The following is an 18,256-nucleotide window of genomic DNA, read 5'->3' as shown; positions in this document are numbered from 1 at the left end:
TTTCGCATTTATTTTTGAATTTTCTAACTCGGTTCGGGTTCGAACAGAGAGGAAAGAAATTTTTTTTGTTCTCTATTTTTTGGCCTGTCCTGACCCGTTTCGACTTCAAATGAGGCCTGGATGATGTTTTCTAATGTTTAAAATTTTTTTGCATTTATTTTTGAATTTTCTAACTCGGGTCGGGTTCGAACGGAGAGGAAGGAAATTTTTTTTATTCTCTATTTTTCGGTCTGTCCTGACCCGTCTCCTCTTAAAATGAAACCAGGATGATGTTTTTTAATTTTTAGAATTTTTTCGCATTTATTTTAGAATTTTCTAATTCGGGCCGGGTTCGAACGGATAGGAAGGAAATTTGTTTTTTCTCTCTATTTTTCGGCCTGTCCTGACCCGTTTCGAATTCAAATGAAGCCAGGATTATGTTTTTTAATTTTTAGAATTTTTTCGCAGTTATTTTAGATTTTTCTAATTCGGGCCGGGTTCGAACGGATTGGAAGGAAATTTTTTTTTCTCTCTATTTTTCGGCCTGTCCTGACCCGTTTCGACTTCAAATGAAGCCAGGATGATGTTTTTTAATTTTTAGAATTTTTTCGCATTTATTTTTGAATTTTCTAATTCGGGTCGGGTTCGAACGGATAGGGAGGAAATTTTTTTTCTTCTCTATTTATCGGCCTGTCCTGACCTGTTTCGTCTTCAAATGTACCCTGGATGATGTTTTTTAATTTTTAGAATTTTTTCGCATTTATTTTCGAATTTTCTAACTCGGGTCGGGTTCGAATGGAGAAGAAGGAAATTTTTTTTGTTCTCTATTTTTCGGTCTGTCCTGACCCGTTTCGTCTTGAAATGAACCCTGGATGATGTTTTTTAATTTTAAGAATTTTTTCGCATTTATTTTTAAATTTTCTAATTCGGGTCGGGTTCGAACGGATAGGGAGGAAATTTTTTTAGTTCGCTATTTTCGGCCTGTCCTGACCCGTTTCGACTTGAAATGTATAGCCTGGATGATGTTTTTTAATTTTTAGAGTTTTTTCGCACTTATTTTAGAATATTCTAATTCGGGTTGGGTTCGAACGGATAGGAAGGAAATTTTTTTTGTTCTCTATTTTTCGGGCTGTCCTGACCCGTTTCGACTGGAAATGAAGCCTGGATGATGTTTTTTAATTTTTAGAATTTTTTCGTATTTATTTTTGAATTTTCTAATTCGGGTCGGGTTCGAACGGATCGGAAGGAAAATTTTTTTCTTCTCTATTTTTCAGCATGTCCTGACCCATTTCGACTTCAAATGAGGCCTGGATGATGTTTTTTAATTTTTAGAATTTTTTCGTATTTATTTTTGAATTTTCTAATTCGGGTCGGGTTCGAACGGATTGGAAGGAAATTTTTTTTCTTCTCTATTTTTCGGCCTGTCTTGACACGTTTCGTCTTGAAATGAAGCCTGGATGATGTTTTTTAATTTTTAAAATTTTTTCGCATTTATTTTTTAATTTTCTAACTCGGGTCGGGTTCGAACGGAGAGGAAGGAAATTTTTTTTGTTCTCTATTTTTCGGTCTGTCCTGACCCGTTTCCTTTTAAAATGAAGCCAGGATGATGTTTTTTAATTTTTAGAATTTTTTCGCATTTATTTTAGAATTTTCTAATTCGGGCCGGGTTCGAATGGATAGGAAGGAAATTTTTTTTTCTCTCTATTTTTCGGCCTGTCCTGACCCGTTTCGACTTCAAATGGAGCCAGGATGATGTTTTTTAATTTTTAGAATTTTTTCGCATTTATTTTAGAATTTTCTAATTCAGGTCGGGTTCGAACGGATAGAAAGGAAATTTTTTTTGTTCTCTATTTTTCGGTCTGTCCTGACCCGTTTCCTCTTAAAATGAAGCCAGGATGATGTTTTTTAATTTTTAGAATTTTTTCGCATTTATTTTCGAATTTTCTAACTCGGGTCGGGTTCGAACGGAGAGGAAGGAAATTTTTTTTGTTCTCTATTTTTCGGCCTGTTCTGACCCGTTTCGACTTCAAATGAGGCGTGGATGATGTTTTCTAATTTTTAAAATTTTTTTGCATTTATTTTTGAATTTTCTAATTCGGGTCGGGTTCGAACGGATAGGAAGGAAATTTTTTTTGTTCTCTATTTTTCGGTCCGTCCTGACCCGTTTCCGCTTAAAATGAAGCCAGGATGATGTTTTTTAATTTTTAGAATTTTTTCGCATTTCTTTTCGAATTTTCTAACTCGGGTCGGGTTCGAATGGAGAAGAAGGAAATTTTTTTTGTTCTCTATTTTTTGGCCTGTCCTGACCCGTTTCGACCTCAAATGAGGCCTGGATGATGTTTTCTAACTTTTAAAATTTTTTTGCACTTATTTTTGAATTTTAAAATTCGGGTCGGGTTCGAACGGATAGGAAGGAAATTTTTTTTGTTCTCTATTTTTTGGCTGGTCTTGACCCGTTTCGACTTCAAATGAAGCCTGGATGATGTTTTTTAATTTTTAGAATTTTTCCGCATTTATTTTTGAATTTTCTAATTCGGGTCGAGTTCGAACGGATAGGAAAAAAAAAATTTTTCTTCTCTACTTTTCAGCTTGTCCTGACCCGTTTCGTCTTGAAATAAAGCCTGGATGATGTTTTTTAATTTTTAGAATTTTTTCGCATTTATTTTAGAATATTCTAATTCGGGTCGAGTTCGAAAGGATAGGAAGGAAATTTTTTTTTTCTCTATTTTTCGGCCTGTCGTGACCCGTTTCGACTTGAAATGTAGCCTGGATGATGTTTTTTAATTTTTAGAATTTTTTCGTATTTATTTTTGAATTTTCTAACTCGGGTCGGGTTCGAACGGATAGGAAGGAAATTTTTTTTTGTTCGCTATTTTTCGGCCTGTCCTGACCCGTTTCGACTACAAATGTGGCCTGGATGATGTTTTCTAATTTTTAGAATTTTTTCGTATTTATTTTTGAATTTTCTAATTCGGGTCGGGTTCGAACGGATGGGAAGGAAATTTTTTTTCTTCTCTATTTTTCGGCCTGTCTTGACACGTTTCGTCTTGAAATGTAGCCTGGATGATGTTTTTTAATTTTTAGAATTTTTTCGCATTTATTTTTGAATTTTCTAATTCGGGTCGGGTTCGAACGAATAGGGAGGAAATTTTTTTAGTTCGCTATTTTTCGGCCTGTCCTGACCCGTTTCGTCTTGAAATGAAGCCTGGATGATGTTTTTTAATTTTCAGATTTTTTTCGCATTTATTTTAGAATATTCTAATTCGGGTCGGGTTCGAACGGATAGGAAGGAAATTTTTTTTGTTCTCTATTTTTTGGCCTGTCCTGACCCGTTTCATCTTGAAATGTAGCCTGGATGATGTTTTTTAATTTTTTGAATTTTTTCGTATTTATTTTTGAATTTTCTAATTTGGGTCGGGTTCGAACGGATAGGAAGGAAATTTTTTTTCTTCTCTATTTTTCGGCCTGTCCTGACACGTTTCGTCTTGAAATGAAGCCTGGATGATGTTTTTTAATTTTTAGAATTTTTTGGCCTGTCCTGACCCATTTGGACTTGAAATGTAGCCTGGATGATGTTTTTTAATTTTTAGAATTTTTTCGTATTTATTTTTGAATTTTCTAATTCGGGCCGGGTTCGAACGGATAGGAAGGAAATTTTTTTTTTCTCTCTCTATTTTTCGGCCTGTCCTGACCCGTTTCGAATTCAAATGAAGCCAGGATTATGTTTTTTAATTTTTAGAATTTTTTCGCAGTAATTTTAGAATTTTCTAATTCGGGCCGGGTTCGAACGGATTGGAAGGAAATGTTTTTTTCTCTCTATTTTTCGGCTTGTCCTGACCCGTTTCGACTTCAAATGAAGCCAGGATGATGTTTTTTAATTTTTAGAATTTTTTCGCATTTATTTATTAATTTTCTAATTCGGGTCGGGTTCGAACGGATAGGGAGGAAATTTTTTTTCTTCTCTATTTATCGGCCTGTCCTGACCCGTTTCGTCTTCAAATGTACCCTGGATGATGTTTTTTAATTTTTAGAATTTTTTCGCATTTATTTTTGAATTTTCTAATTCGGGTCGGGTTCGAATGGAGAAGAAGGAAATTTTTTTTGTTCTCTATTTTTCGGTCTGTCCTGACCCGTTTCCTCTTAAAATGAAGCCAGGATGATGTTTTTTAATTTTTAGAATTTTTTCGCATTTCTTTTCGAATTTTCTAACTCGGGTCGGGTTCGAACGGAGAGGAAGGAAATTTTTTTTGTTCTCTATTTTTCGGCCTGTTTTGCCCCGTTACGACTTCAAATGAGGCGTGGATGATGTTTTCTGATTTTTAAAATTTTTTTGCATTTATTTTTGAATTTTCTAATTCGGGTCGGGTTTGAACGGATAGGAAGGAAATTTTTTTTGTTCTCTATTTTTCGGTCCGTCCTGACCCGTTTCCGCTTAAAATGAAGCCAGGATGATGTTTTTTAATTTTTAGAATTTTTTCGCATTTCTTTTCGAATTTTATAACTCGGGTCGGGTTCGAATGGAGAAGAAGGAAATTTTTTTTGTTCTCTATTTTTTGGCCTGTCCTGACCCGTTTCGACCTCAAATGAGGCCTGGATGATGTTTTCTAACTTTTAAAATTTTTTTGCACTTATTTTTGAATTTTAAAATTCGGGTCGGGTTCGAACGGATAGGAAGGAAATTTTTTTTGTTCTCTATTTTTCGGCTGGTCTTGACCCGTTTCGACTTCAAATGAAGCCTGGATGATGTTTTTTAATTTTTAGAATTTTTCCGCATTTATTTTTGAATTTTCTAATTCGGGTCGTGTTCGAACGGATAGGAAAAATTTTTTTTTTCTTCTCTACTTTTCGGCTTGTCCTGACCCGTTTCGTCTTGAAATAAAGCCTGGATGATGTTTTTTAATTTTTAGAATTTTTTCGCATTTATTTTAGAATATTCTAATTCGGGTCGAGTTTGAATGGATAGGAAGGAAATTTTTTTTTTCTCTATTTTTCGGCTTGTCTTGACCCGTTTCGACTTGAAATGTAGCCTGGATGATGTTTTTTAATTTGTTGAATTTTTTCATATTTATTTTTGAATTTCCTAATTCGGGTCGGGTTCGAACGGATAGGAAGGAAATTTTTTTTTGTTCGCTATTTTTCGGCCTGTCCTGACCCGTTTCGACTACAAATGTGGCCTGGATGATGTTTTCTAAGTTTTAGAATTTTTTCGTATTTATTTTTGAATTTTCTAATTCGGGTCGGGTTCGAACGGATAGGAAGGAAATTTTTTTTCTTCTCTATTTTTCGGCCTGTCTTGACACGTTTCGTCTTGAAATGTAGCCTGGATGATGTTTTTTAATTTTTAGAATTTTTTCGCATTTATTTTTGAATTTTCTAATTCGGGTCGGGTTCGAACGGATAGGGAGGAAATTTTTTTAGTTCGCTATTTTTCGGCCTGTCCTGACCCGTTTCGTCTTGAAATGAAGCCTGGATGATGTTTTTTAATTTTCAGATTTTTTTCGCATTTATTTTAGAATATTCTAATTCGGGTCGGGTTCGAACGGATAGGAAGGAAATTTTTTTTGTTCTCTATTTTTTGGCCTGTCCTGACCCGTTTCATCTTGAAATGTAGCCTGGATGATGTTTTTTAATTTTTTGAATTTTTTCGTATTTATTTTTGAATTTTCTAATTTGGATCGGGTTCGAACGGATAGGAAGGAAATTTTTTTTCTTCTCTATTTTTCGGCCTGTCCTGACACGTTTCGTCTTGAAATGAAGCCTGGATGATGTTTTTTAATTTTTTGAATTTTTTGGCCTGTCCTGACCCATTTGGACTTGAAATGTAGCCTGGATGATGTTTTTTAATTTTTAGAATTTTTTCGTATTTATTTTTGAATTTTCTAATTCGGGCCGGGTTCGAACGGATAGGAAGGAAATTTTTTTTTTCTCTCTCTATTTTTCGGCCTGTCCTGACCCGTTTCGAATTCAAATGAAGCCAGGATTATGTTTTTTAATTTTTAGAATTTTTTCGCAGTAATTTTAGAATTTTCTAATTCGGGCCGGGTTCGAACGGATTGGAAGGAAATGTTTTTTTCTCTCTATTTTTCGGCCTGTCCTGACCCGTTTCGACTTCAAATGAAGCCAGGATGATGTTTTTTAATTTTTAGAATTTTTTCGCATTTATTTTTGAATTTTCTAATTCGGGTCGGGTTCGAACGGATAGGGAGGAAATTTTTTTTCTTCTCTATTTATCGGCCTGTCCTGACCCGTTTCGTCTTCAAATGTACCCTGGATGATGTTTTTTAATTTTTAGAATTTTTTCGCATTTATTTTTGAATTTTCTAACTCGGGTCGGGTTCGAATGGAGAAGAAGGAAATTTTTTTTGTTCTCTATTTTTCGGTCTGTCCTGACCCGTTTCCTCTTAAAATGAAGCCAGGATGATGTTTTTTAATTTTTAGAATTTTTTCGCATTTATTTTCGAATTTTCTAACTCGGGTCGGGTTCGAACGGAGAGGAAGGAAATTTTTTTTGTTCTCTATTTTTCGGCCTGTTTTGCCCCGTTACGACTTCAAATGAGGCGTGGATGATGTTTTCTAATTTTTAAAATTTTTTTGCATTTATTTTTGAATTTTCTAATTCGGGTCGGGTTCGAACGGATAGGAAGGAAATTTTTTTTGTTCTCTATTTTTCGGTCCGTCCTGACCCGTTTCCGCTTAAAATGAAGCCAGGATGATGTTTTTTAATTTTTAGAATTTTTTCGCATTTCTTTTCGAATTTTCTAACTCGGGTCGGGTTCGAATGGAGAAGAAGGAAATTTTTTTTTTCTCTATTTTTCGGTCTGTCGTGACCCGTTTCGACTTGAAATGTAGCCTGGATGATGTTTTTTAATTTTTAGAATTTTTTCGTATTTATTTTTGAATTTTCTAACTCGGGTCGGGTTCGAACGGATAGGAAGGAAATTTTTTTTTGTTCGCTATTTTTCGGCCTGTCCTGACCCGTTTCGACTTCAAATGTGGCCTGGATGATGTTTTCTAAGTTTTAGAATTTTTTCGTATTTATTTTTGAATTTTCTAATTCGGGTCGGGTTCGAACGGATAGGAAGGAAATTTTTTTTCTTCTCTATTTTTCGGCCTGTCTTGACACGTTTCATCTTGAAATGTAGCCTGGATGATGTTTTTTAATTTTTAGAATTTTTTCGCATTTATTTTTGAATTTTCTAATTCGGGTCGGGTTCGAACGGATAGGGAGGAAATTTTTTTAGTTCGCTATTTTTCGGCCTGTCCTGACCCGTTTCGTCTTGAAATGAAGCCTGGATGATGTTTTTTAATTTTCAGAGTTTTTTCGCATTTATTTTAGAATATTCTAATTCGGGTCGGGTTCGAACGGATAGGAAGGAAATTTTTTTTGTTCTCTATTTTTTGGCCTGTCCTGACCCGTTTCATCTTGAAATGTAGCCTGGATGATGTTTTTTAATTTTTTGAATTTTTTCGTATTTATTTTTGAATTTTCTAATTTGGGTCGGGTTCGAACGGATAGGAAGGAAATTTTTTTTCTTCTCTATTTTTCGGCCTGTCCTGACACGTTTCGTCTTGAAATGAAACCTGGATGATGTTTTTTAATTTTTTGAATTTTTTGGCCTGTCCTGACCCATTTGGACTTGAAATGTAGCCTGGATGATGTTTTTTAATTTTTAGAATTTTTTCGTATTTATTTTTGAATTTTCTAATTCGGACCGGGTTCGAACGGATAGGAAGGAAATTTTTTTTTCTCTCTCTATTTTTCGGCCTGTCCTGACCCGTTTCGAATTCAAATGAAGCCAGGATTATGTTTTTTAATTTTTAGAATTTTTTCGCAGTAATTTTAGAATTTTCTAATTCGGGCCGGGTTCGAACGGATTGGAAGGAAATGTTTTTTTCTCTCTATTTTTCGGCCTGTCCTAACCCGTTTCGACTTCAAATGAAGCCTGGATGATGTTTTTTAATTTTTAGAATTTTTTCGCATTTATTTTAGAATATTCTAATTCGGGTCGAGTTCGAACGGATTGGAAGGAAATGTTTTTTTCTCTCTATTTTTCGGCCTGTCCTAACCCGTTTCGACTTCAAATGAAGCCCGGATGATGTTTTTTAATTTTTAGAATTTTTTCGCATTTATTTTAGAATATTCTAATTCGGGTCGAGTTCGAAAGGATAGGAAGGAAATTTTTTTTTTCTCTATTTTTCGGCCTGTCGTGACCCGTTTCGACTTGAAATGTAGCCTGGATGATGTTTTTTAATTTTTAGAATTTTTTCGTATTTATTTTTGAATTTTCTAACTCGGGTCGGGTTCGAACGGATAGGAAGGAAATTTTTTTTTGTTCGCTATTTTTCGGCCTGTCCTGACCCGTTTCGACTACAAATGTGGCCTGGATGATGTTTTCTAAGTTTTAGAATTTTTTCGTATTTATTTTTGAATTTTCTAATTCGGGTCGGGTTCGAACGGATAGGAAGGAAATTTTTTTTCTTCTCTATTTTTCGGCCTGTCTTGACACGTTTCGTCTTGAAATGTAGCCTGGATGATGTTTTTTAATTTTTAGAATTTTTTCGCATTTATTTTTGAATTTTCTAATTCGGGTCGGGTTCGAACGAATAGGGAGGAAATTTTTTTAGTTCGCTATTTTTCGGCCTGTCCTGACCCGTTTCGTCTTGAAATGAAGCCTGGATGATGTTTTTTAATTTTCAGATTTTTTTCGCATTTATTTTAGAATATTCTAATTCGGGTCGGGTTCGAACGGATAGGAAGGAAATTTTTTTTGTTCTCTATTTTTTGGCCTGTCCTGACCCGTTTCATCTTGAAATGTAGCCTGGATGATGTTTTTTAATTTTTTGAATTTTTTCGTATTTATTTTTGAATTTTCTAATTTGGGTCGGGTTCGAACGGATAGGAAGGAAATTTTTTTTCTTCTCTATTTTTCGGCCTGTCCTGACACGTTTCGTCTTGAAATGAAGCCTGGATGATGTTTTTTAATTTTTAGAATTTTTTGGCCTGTCCTGACCCATTTGGACTTGAAATGTAGCCTGGATGATGTTTTTTAATTTTTAGAATTTTTTCGTATTTATTTTTGAATTTTCTAATTCGGGCCGGGTTCGAACGGATAGGAAGGAAATTTTTTTTTTCTCTCTCTATTTTTCGGCCTGTCCTGACCCGTTTCGAATTCAAATGAAGCCAGGATTATGTTTTTTAATTTTTAGAATTTTTTCGCAGTAATTTTAGAATTTTCTAATTCGGGCCGGGTTCGAACGGATTGGAAGGAAATGTTTTTTTCTCTCTATTTTTCGGCTTGTCCTGACCCGTTTCGACTTCAAATGAAGCCAGGATGATGTTTTTTAATTTTTAGAATTTTTTCGCATTTATTTATTAATTTTCTAATTCGGGTCGGGTTCGAACGGATAGGGAGGAAATTTTTTTTCTTCTCTATTTATCGGCCTGTCCTGACCCGTTTCGTCTTCAAATGTACCCTGGATGATGTTTTTTAATTTTTAGAATTTTTTCGCATTTATTTTTGAATTTTCTAACTCGGGTCGGGTTCGAATGGAGAAGAAGGAAATTTTTTTTGTTCTCTATTTTTCGGTCTGTCCTGACCCGTTTCCTCTTAAAATGAAGCCAGGATGATGTTTTTTAATTTTTAGAATTTTTTCGCATTTCTATTCGAATTTTCTAACTCGGGTCGGGTTCGAACGGAGAGGAAGGAAATTTTTTTTGTTCTCTATTTTTCGGCCTGTTTTGCCCCGTTACGACTTCAAATGAGGCGTGGATGATGTTTTCTGATTTTTAAAATTTTTTTGCATTTATTTTTGAATTTTCTAATTCGGGTCGGGTTTGAACGGATAGGAAGGAAATTTTTTTTGTTCTCTATTTTTCGGTCCGTCCTGACCCGTTTCCGCTTAAAATGAAGCCAGGATGATGTTTTTTAATTTTTAGAATTTTTTCGCATTTCTTTTCGAATTTTATAACTCGGGTCGGGTTCGAATGGAGAAGAAGGAAATTTTTTTTGTTCTCTATTTTTTGGCCTGTCCTGACCCGTTTCGACCTCAAATGAGGCCTGGATGATGTTTTCTAACTTTTAAAATTTTTTTGCACTTATTTTTGAATTTTAAAATTCGGGTCGGGTTCGAACGGATAGGAAGGAAATTTTTTTTGTTCTCTATTTTTCGGCTGGTCTTGACCCGTTTCGACTTCAAATGAAGCCTGGATGATGTTTTTTAATTTTTAGAATTTTTCCGCATTTATTTTTGAATTTTCTAATTCGGGTCGTGTTCGAACGGATAGGAAAAATTTTTTTTTTCTTCTCTACTTTTCGGCTTGTCCTGACCCGTTTCGTCTTGAAATAAAGCCTGGATGATGTTTTTTAATTTTTAGAATTTTTTCGCATTTATTTTAGAATTTTCTTATTCGGGTCGAGTTTGAAAGGATAGGAAGGAAATTTTTTTTTTCTCTATTTTTCGGCTTGTCTTGACCCGTTTCGACTTGAAATGTAGCCTGGATGATGTTTTTTAATTTGTTGAATTTTTTCGTATTTATTTTTGAATTTTCTAACTCGGGTCGGGTTCGAACGGATAGGAAGGAAATTTTTTTTTGTTCGCTATTTTTCGGCCTGTCCTGACCCGTTTCGACTTCAAATGTGGCCTGGATGATGTTTTCTAATTTTTAGAATTTTTTCGTATTTATTTTTGAATTTTCTAATTCGGGTCGGGTTCGAACGGATAGGAAGGAAATTTTTTTTCTTCTCTATTTTTCGGCCTGTCTTGACACGTTTCGTCTTGAAATGTAGCCTGGATGATGTTTTTTAATTTTTAGAATTTTTTCGCATTTATTTTTGAATTTTCTAATTCGGGTCGGGTTCGAACGGATAGGGAGGAAATTTTTTTAGTTCGCTATTTTTCGGCCTGTCCTGACCCGTTTCGTCTTGAAATGAAGCCTGGATGATGTTTTTTAATTTTCAGATTTTTTTCGCATTTATTTTAGAATATTCTAATTCGGGTCGGGTTCGAACGGATAGGAAGGAAATTTTTTTTGTTCTCTATTTTTTGGCCTGTCCTGACCCGTTTCATCTTGAAATGTAGCCTGGATGATGTTTTTTAATTTTTTGAATTTTTTCGTATTTATTTTTGAATTTTCTAATTTGGATCGGGTTCGAACGGATAGGAAGGAAATTTTTTTTCTTCTCTATTTTTCGGCCTGTCCTGACACGTTTCGTCTTGAAATGAAGCCTGGATGATGTTTTTTAATTTTTTGAATTTTTTGGCCTGTCCTGACCCATTTGGACTTGAAATGTAGCCTGGATGATGTTTTTTAATTTTTAGAATTTTTTCGTATTTATTTTTGAATTTTCTAATTCGGGCCGGGTTCGAACGGATAGGAAGGAAATTTTTTTTTTCTCTCTCTATTTTTCGGCCTGTCCTGACCCGTTTCGAATTCAAATGAAGCCAGGATTATGTTTTTTAATTTTTAGAATTTTTTCGCAGTAATTTTAGAATTTTCTAATTCGGGCCGGGTTCGAACGGATTGGAAGGAAATGTTTTTTTCTCTCTATTTTTCGGCCTGTCCTGACCCGTTTCGACTTCAAATGAAGCCAGGATGATGTTTTTTAATTTTTAGAATTTTTTCGCATTTATTTTTGAATTTTCTAATTCGGGTCGGGTTCGAACGGATAGGGAGGAAATTTTTTTTCTTCTCTATTTATCGGCCTGTCCTGACCCGTTTCGTCTTCAAATGTACCCTGGATGATGTTTTTTAATTTTTAGAATTTTTTCGCATTTATTTTTGAATTTTCTAATTCGGGTCGGGTTCGAATGGAGAAGAAGGAAATTTTTTTTGTTCTCTATTTTTCGGTCCGTCCTGACCCGTTTCCTCTTAAAATGAAGCCAGGATGATGTTTTTTAATTTTTAGAATTTTTTCGCATTTATTTTCGAATTTTCTAACTCGGGTCGGGTTCGAACGGAGAGGAAGGAAATTTTTTTTGTTCTCTATTTTTCGGCCTGTTTTGCCCCGTTACGACTTCAAATGAGGCGTGGATGATGTTTTCTAATTTTTAAAATTTTTTTGCATTTATTTTTGAATTTTCTAATTCGGGTCGGGTTCGAACGGATAGGAAGGAAATTTTTTTTGTTCTCTATTTTTCGGTCCGTCCTGACCCGTTTCCGCTTAAAATGAAGCCAGGATGATGTTTTTTAATTTTTAGAATTTTTCGCATTTATTTTCGAATTTTCTAACTCGGGTCGGGTTCGAATGGAGAAGAAGGAAATTTTTTTTTTTCTCTATTTTTTGGCCTGTCGTGACCCGTTTCGACTTGAAATGTAGCCTGAATGATGTTTTTTAATTTTTAGAATTTTTTCGTATTTATTTTTGAATTTTCTAACTCGGGTCGGGTTCGAACGGATAGGAAGGAAATTTTTTTTTGTTCGCTATTTTTCGGCCTGTCCTGACCCGTTTCGACTACAAATGTGGCCTGGATGATGTTTTCTAAGTTTTAGAATTTTTTCGTATTTATTTTTGAATTTTCTAATTCGGGTCGGGTTCGAACGGATCGGAAGGAAATTTTTTTTTTCTCTATTTTTCGGCTTGTCTTGACACGTTTCGTCTTGAAATGTAGCCTGGATGATGTTTTTTAATTTTTAGAATTTTTTCGCATTTATTTTTGAATTTTCTAATTCGGGTCGGGTTCGAACGGATAGGGAGGAAATTTTTTTAGTTCGCTATTTTTCGGCCTGTCCTGACCCGTTTCGTCTTGAAATGAACCCTGGATGATGTTTTTTAATTTTCAGATTTTTTTCGCATTTATTTTAGAATATTCTAATTCGGGTCGGGTTCGAACGGATAGGAAGGAAATTTTTTTTGTTCTCTATTTTTTGGCCTGTCCTGACCCGTTTCATCTTGAAATGTAGCCTGGATGATGTTTTTTAATTTTTTGAATTTTTTCGTATTTATTTTTGAATTTTCTAATTTGGGTCGGGTTCGAACGGATAGGAAGGAAATTTTTTTTCTTCTCTATTTTTCGGCCTGTCCTGACACGTTTCGTCTTGAAATGAAACCTGGATGATGTTTTTTAATTTTTTGAATTTTTTGGCCTGTCCTGACCCATTTGGACTTGAAATGTAGCCTGGATGATGTTTTTTAATTTTTAGAATTTTTTCGTATTTATTTTTGAATTTTCTAATTCGGACCGGGTTCGAACGGATAGGAAGGAAATTTTTTTTTCTCTCTCTATTTTTCGGCCTGTCCTGACCCGTTTCGAATTCAAATGAAGCCAGGATTATGTTTTTTAATTTTTAGAATTTTTTCGCAGTAATTTTAGAATTTTCTAATTCGGGCCGGGTTCGAACGGATTGGAAGGAAATGTTTTTTTCTCTCTATTTTTCGGCCTGTCCTAACCCGTTTCGACTTCAAATGAAGCCTGGATGATGTTTTTTAATTTTTAGAATTTTTTCGCATTTATTTTAGAATATTCTAATTCGGGTCGAGTTCGAACGGATTGGAAGGAAATGTTTTTTTCTCTCTATTTTTCGGCCTGTCCTAACCCGTTTCGACTTCAAATGAAGCCCGGATGATGTTTTTTAATTTTTAGAATTTTTTCGCATTTATTTTAGAATATTCTAATTCGGGTCGAGTTCGAAAGGATAGGAAGGAAATGTTTTTTTCTCTCTATTTTTCGGCCTGTCCTAACCCGTTTCGACTTCAAATGAAGCCTGGATGATGTTTTTTAATTTTTAGAATTTTTTCGCATTTATTTTAGAATATTCTAATTCGGGTCGAGTTCGAAAGGATAGGAAGGAAATTTTTTTTTTTCTCTATTTTTCGGCCTATCCTGACCCGTTTCGAATTCAAATGAAGCCAGGATTATGTTTTTTAATTTTTAGAATTTTTTCGCAGTTATTTTAGAATTTTCTAATTCGGGCCGGGTTCGAACGGATAGGAAGGAAATTTTTTTTTGTTCGCTATTTTTCGGCCTGTCCTGACCCGTTTCGACTTCAAATGTGGCCTGGATGATGTTTTCTAAGTTTTAGAATTTTTTCGTATTTATTTTTGAATTTTCTAATTCTGGTCGGGTTCGAACGGATAGGAAGGAAATTTTTTTTTGTTCGCTATTTTTCGGCCTGTCCTGACCCGTTTCGACTTCAAATGTGGCCTGGATGATGTTTTCTAAGTTTTAGAATTTTTTCGTATTTATTTTTGAATTTTCTAATTCTGGTCGGGTTCGAACGGATAGGAAGGAAATTTTTTTCCTTCTCTATTTTTCGGCCTGTCTTGACACGTTTCGTCTTGAAATGAAGCCTGGATGATGTTTTTTAATTTTCCGAGTTTTTTCGCATTTATTTTAGAATATTCTAATTCGGGTCGGGTTCGAACGGATAGGAAGGAAATTTTTTTTGTTCTCTATTTTTTGGCCTGTCCTGACCCGTTTCGTCTTGAAATGTAGCCTGGATGATGTTTTTTAATTTTTTGAATTTTTTCGTATTTATTTTTGAATTTTCTAATTTGGGTCGGGTTCGAACGGATAGGAAGGAAATTTTTTTTCTTCTCTATTTTTCGGCCTGTCCTGACACGTTTCGTCTTGAAATGAAACCTGGATGATGTTTTTTAATTTTTAGAATTTTTTCGCATTTATTTTAGAATTTTCTAATTCGGGCCGGCTTCGAACGGATAGGAAGGAAATTTTTTTTGTCTTCTATTTTTCGGTCTGTCCTGACCCGTCTCCTCTTAAAATGAAGCCAGGATGATGTTTTTCAATTTTTAGAATTTTTTCGCATTTATTTTAGAATTTTCTAATTCGGGCCGGGTTCGAACGGATAGGAAGGAATTTTTTTTTTCTCTCTATTTTTCGGCCTGTCCTGACCCGTTTCGAATTCAAATGAAGCCAGGATTATGTTTTTTAATTTTTAGAATTTTTTCGCAGTTATTTTAGAATTTTCTAATTCGGGCCGGGTTCGAACGGATAAGAAGGAATTTTTTTTTTCTCTCTATTTTTCGGCCTGTCCTGACCCGTTTCGACTTCAAATGAAGCCAGGATGATGTTTTTTAATTTTTAGAATTTTTTCGCATTTATTTTTGAATTTTCTAATTCGGGTCGGGTTCGAACGGATAGGGAGGAAATTTTTTTTCTTCTCTATTTATCGGCCTGTCCTGACACGTTTCGACTTCAAATGAAGCCAGGATGATGTTTTTTAATTTTTAGAATTTTTTCGCATTTATTTTTGAATTTTCTAATTCGGGTCGGGTTCGAACGGATAGGAAGGAAATTTTTTTTCTTCTCTATTTTTCGGCTTGTCTTGACACGTTTCGTCTTGAAATGTAGCCTGGATGATGTTTTTTAATTTTTAGAATTTTTTCGCATTTATTTTTGAATTTTCTAATTCGGGTCGGGTTCGAACGGATAGGAAGGAAATTTTTTTTGTTCTCTATTTTTTGGCCTGTCCTTACCCGTTTCGACTTGAAATGTAGCCTGGATGATGTTTTTTAATTTTTTGAATTTTTTCGTATTTATTTTTGAATTTTCTAATTTGGGTCGGGTTCGAACGGATAGGAAGGAAATTTTTTTTCTTCTCTATTTTTCTGCCTGTCCTGACACGTTTCGTATTGAAATGAAGCCTGGATGATGTTTTTTAATTTTTAGAATTTTTTCGCATTTATTTTTGAATTTTCTAATTCGGGTCGGGTTCGAACGGATAGGAAGGAAATTTTTTTTCTTCTCTATTTTTCGGCCTATCCTGACACGTTTCATCTTGAAATGAAGCTTGGATGATGTTTTTTAATTTTTAAAATTTTTTCGCATTTATTTTTGAATTTTCTAACTCGGGTCGGGTTCGAACGGAGAGGAAGGAAATTTTTTTTGTTCTCTATTTTTCGGTCTGTCCTGACCCGTCTCCTCTTAAAATGCAGCCAAGATGATGTTTTTTAATTTTTAGAATTTTTTCGCATTTATTTTAGAATTTTCTAATTCGGGCCGGGTTCGAACGGATAGGAAGGAAATTTTTTTTGTTCTCTATTTTTTGGCCTGTCCTGACCCGTTTCGACTTGAAATGTAGCCTGGATGATGTTTTTTAATTTTTCGAATTTTTTCGTATTTATTTTTGAATTTTCTAATTTGGGTCGGGTTCGAACGGATAGGAAGGAAATTTTTTTTCTTCTCTATTTTTGAGCCTGTCCTGACACGTTTCGTCTTGAAATGAAGCCTGGATGATGTTTTTTAATTTTTAGAATTTTTTCGCATTTATTTTTGAATTTTCAAATTCGGGTCGGGTTCGAACGGATAGGAAGGAAATTTTTTTTCTTCCCTATTTTTCGGCCTGTCCTGACACGTTTCGTCTTGAAATGAAGCTTGGATGATGTTTTTTAATTTTTAAAATTTTTTCGCGTTTATTTTATAATTTTCTAACTCGGGTCGGGTTCGAACGGAGAGGAAGGAAATTTTTTTTGTTCTCTATTTTTCGGTCTGTGCTGACCCGTCTCCTCTTAAAATGAAGCCAGGATGATGTTTTTTTATTTTTAGAATTTTTTCGCATTTATTTTAGAATTTTCTAATTCGGGCCGAGTTCCAACGGATAGGAGGGAAATTTTTTTTTTCTCTCTATTTTTCGGCCTGTCTTGACCCGTTTCGAATTCAAATGAAGCCAGGATGATGTTTTTTAATTTTTAGAATTTTTTCGCATTTGTTTTTGAATTTTCTAATTCGGGTCGGGTTCGAACGGATAGGAAGGAAATTTTTTTTCTTCTCTATTTTTCGGACTGTCCTGACACGTTTCGTCTTGAAATGTAGCCTGGATGATGTTTTTTAATTTTTAGAATTTTTTTGCATTTATTTTTGAATTTTCTAATTCGGGTCGGGTTCGAACGGATAGGGAGGAAATTTTTTTAGTTCGCTATTTTTCGGCCTGTCCTGACCCGTTTCGTCTTGAAATGAAGCCTGGATGATGTTTTTTAATTTTTAGAGTTTTTTCGCATTTATTTTAGAATATTGTAATTCTGGTCGGGTTCGAACGGATAGGAATGAAATTTTTTTTGTTCTCTATTTTTCGGCCTGTCCTAACCCGTTTCAACTTGAAATGTAGCCTGGATTATGTTTTTTAATTTTTTGAATTTTTTCGTATTTATTTTTGAATTTTCTAATTTGGGTCGGGTTCGAACGGATAGGAAGGAAATTTTTTTTCTTCTCTATTTTTCGGCCTGTCCTGACACGTTTCGTCTTGAAATGAAGCCTGGATGATGTTTTTTAATTTTTTGAATTTTTTGGCCTGTCCTGACCCATTTGGACTTGAAATGTAGCCTGGATGATGTTTTTTAATTTTTAGAATTTTTTCGTATTTATTTTTGAATTTTCTAATTCGGGCCGGGTTCGAACGGATAGGAAGGAATTTTTTTTTTCTCTCTCTATTTTTCGGCCTGTCCTGACCCGTTTCGAATTCAAATGAAGCCAGGATTATGTTTTTTAATTTTTAGAATTTTTTCGCAGTAATTTAAAATTTTCTAATTCGGGCCGGGTTCGAACGGATTGGAAGGAAATGTTTTTTTCTCTCTATTTTTCGGCCTGTCCTAACCCGTTTCGACTTCAAATGAAGCCAGGATGATGTTTTTTAATTTTTAGAATTTTTTCGCATTTACATTTGAATTTTCTAATTCGGGTCGGGTTCGAACGGATAGGGAGGAAATTTTTTTTCTTCTCTATTTATCGGCCTGTCCTGACCCGTTTCGTCTTCAAATGTACCCTGGATGATGTTTTTTAATTTTTAGAATTTTTTCGCATTTATTTTCGAATTTTCTAACTCGGGTCGGGTTCGAATGGAGAAGAAGGAAATTTTTTTTGTTCTCCATTTTTCGGTCTGTCCTGACCCGTTTCGTCTTGAAATGAACCCTGGATGATGTTTTTTAATTTTAAGAATTTTTTCGCATTTATTTTTAAATTTTCTAATTCGGGTCGGGTTCGAACGGATAGGGAGGAAATTTTTTTAGTTCGCTATTTTTCGGCCTGTCCTGACCCGTTTCGACTTGAAATGTATAGCCTGGATGATGTTTTTTAATTTTTAGAGTTTTTTCGCACTTATTTTAGAATATTCTAATTCGGGTCGGGTTCGAACGGATTGGAAGGAAATTTCTTTTGTTCTCTATTTTTCGGGCTGTCCTGACCCGTTTCGACTGGAAATGAAGCCTGGATGATGTTTTTTAATTTTTAGAATTTTTTCGTATTTATTTTTGAATTTTCTAATTCGGGTCGGGTTCGAACGGATCGGAAGGAAAATTTTTTTCTTCTCTATTTTTCAGCATGTCCT

The sequence above is a fragment of the Quercus robur genome, chromosome 2 (genome assembly GCF_932294415.1).
Source record: "Quercus robur chromosome 2, dhQueRobu3.1, whole genome shotgun sequence".
Classification (NCBI taxonomy): domain Eukaryota; kingdom Viridiplantae; phylum Streptophyta; class Magnoliopsida; order Fagales; family Fagaceae; genus Quercus; species Quercus robur.
The sequence above is the reverse complement of the archived record's forward strand: the minus strand, read 5'-3'. Positions refer to the sequence as shown.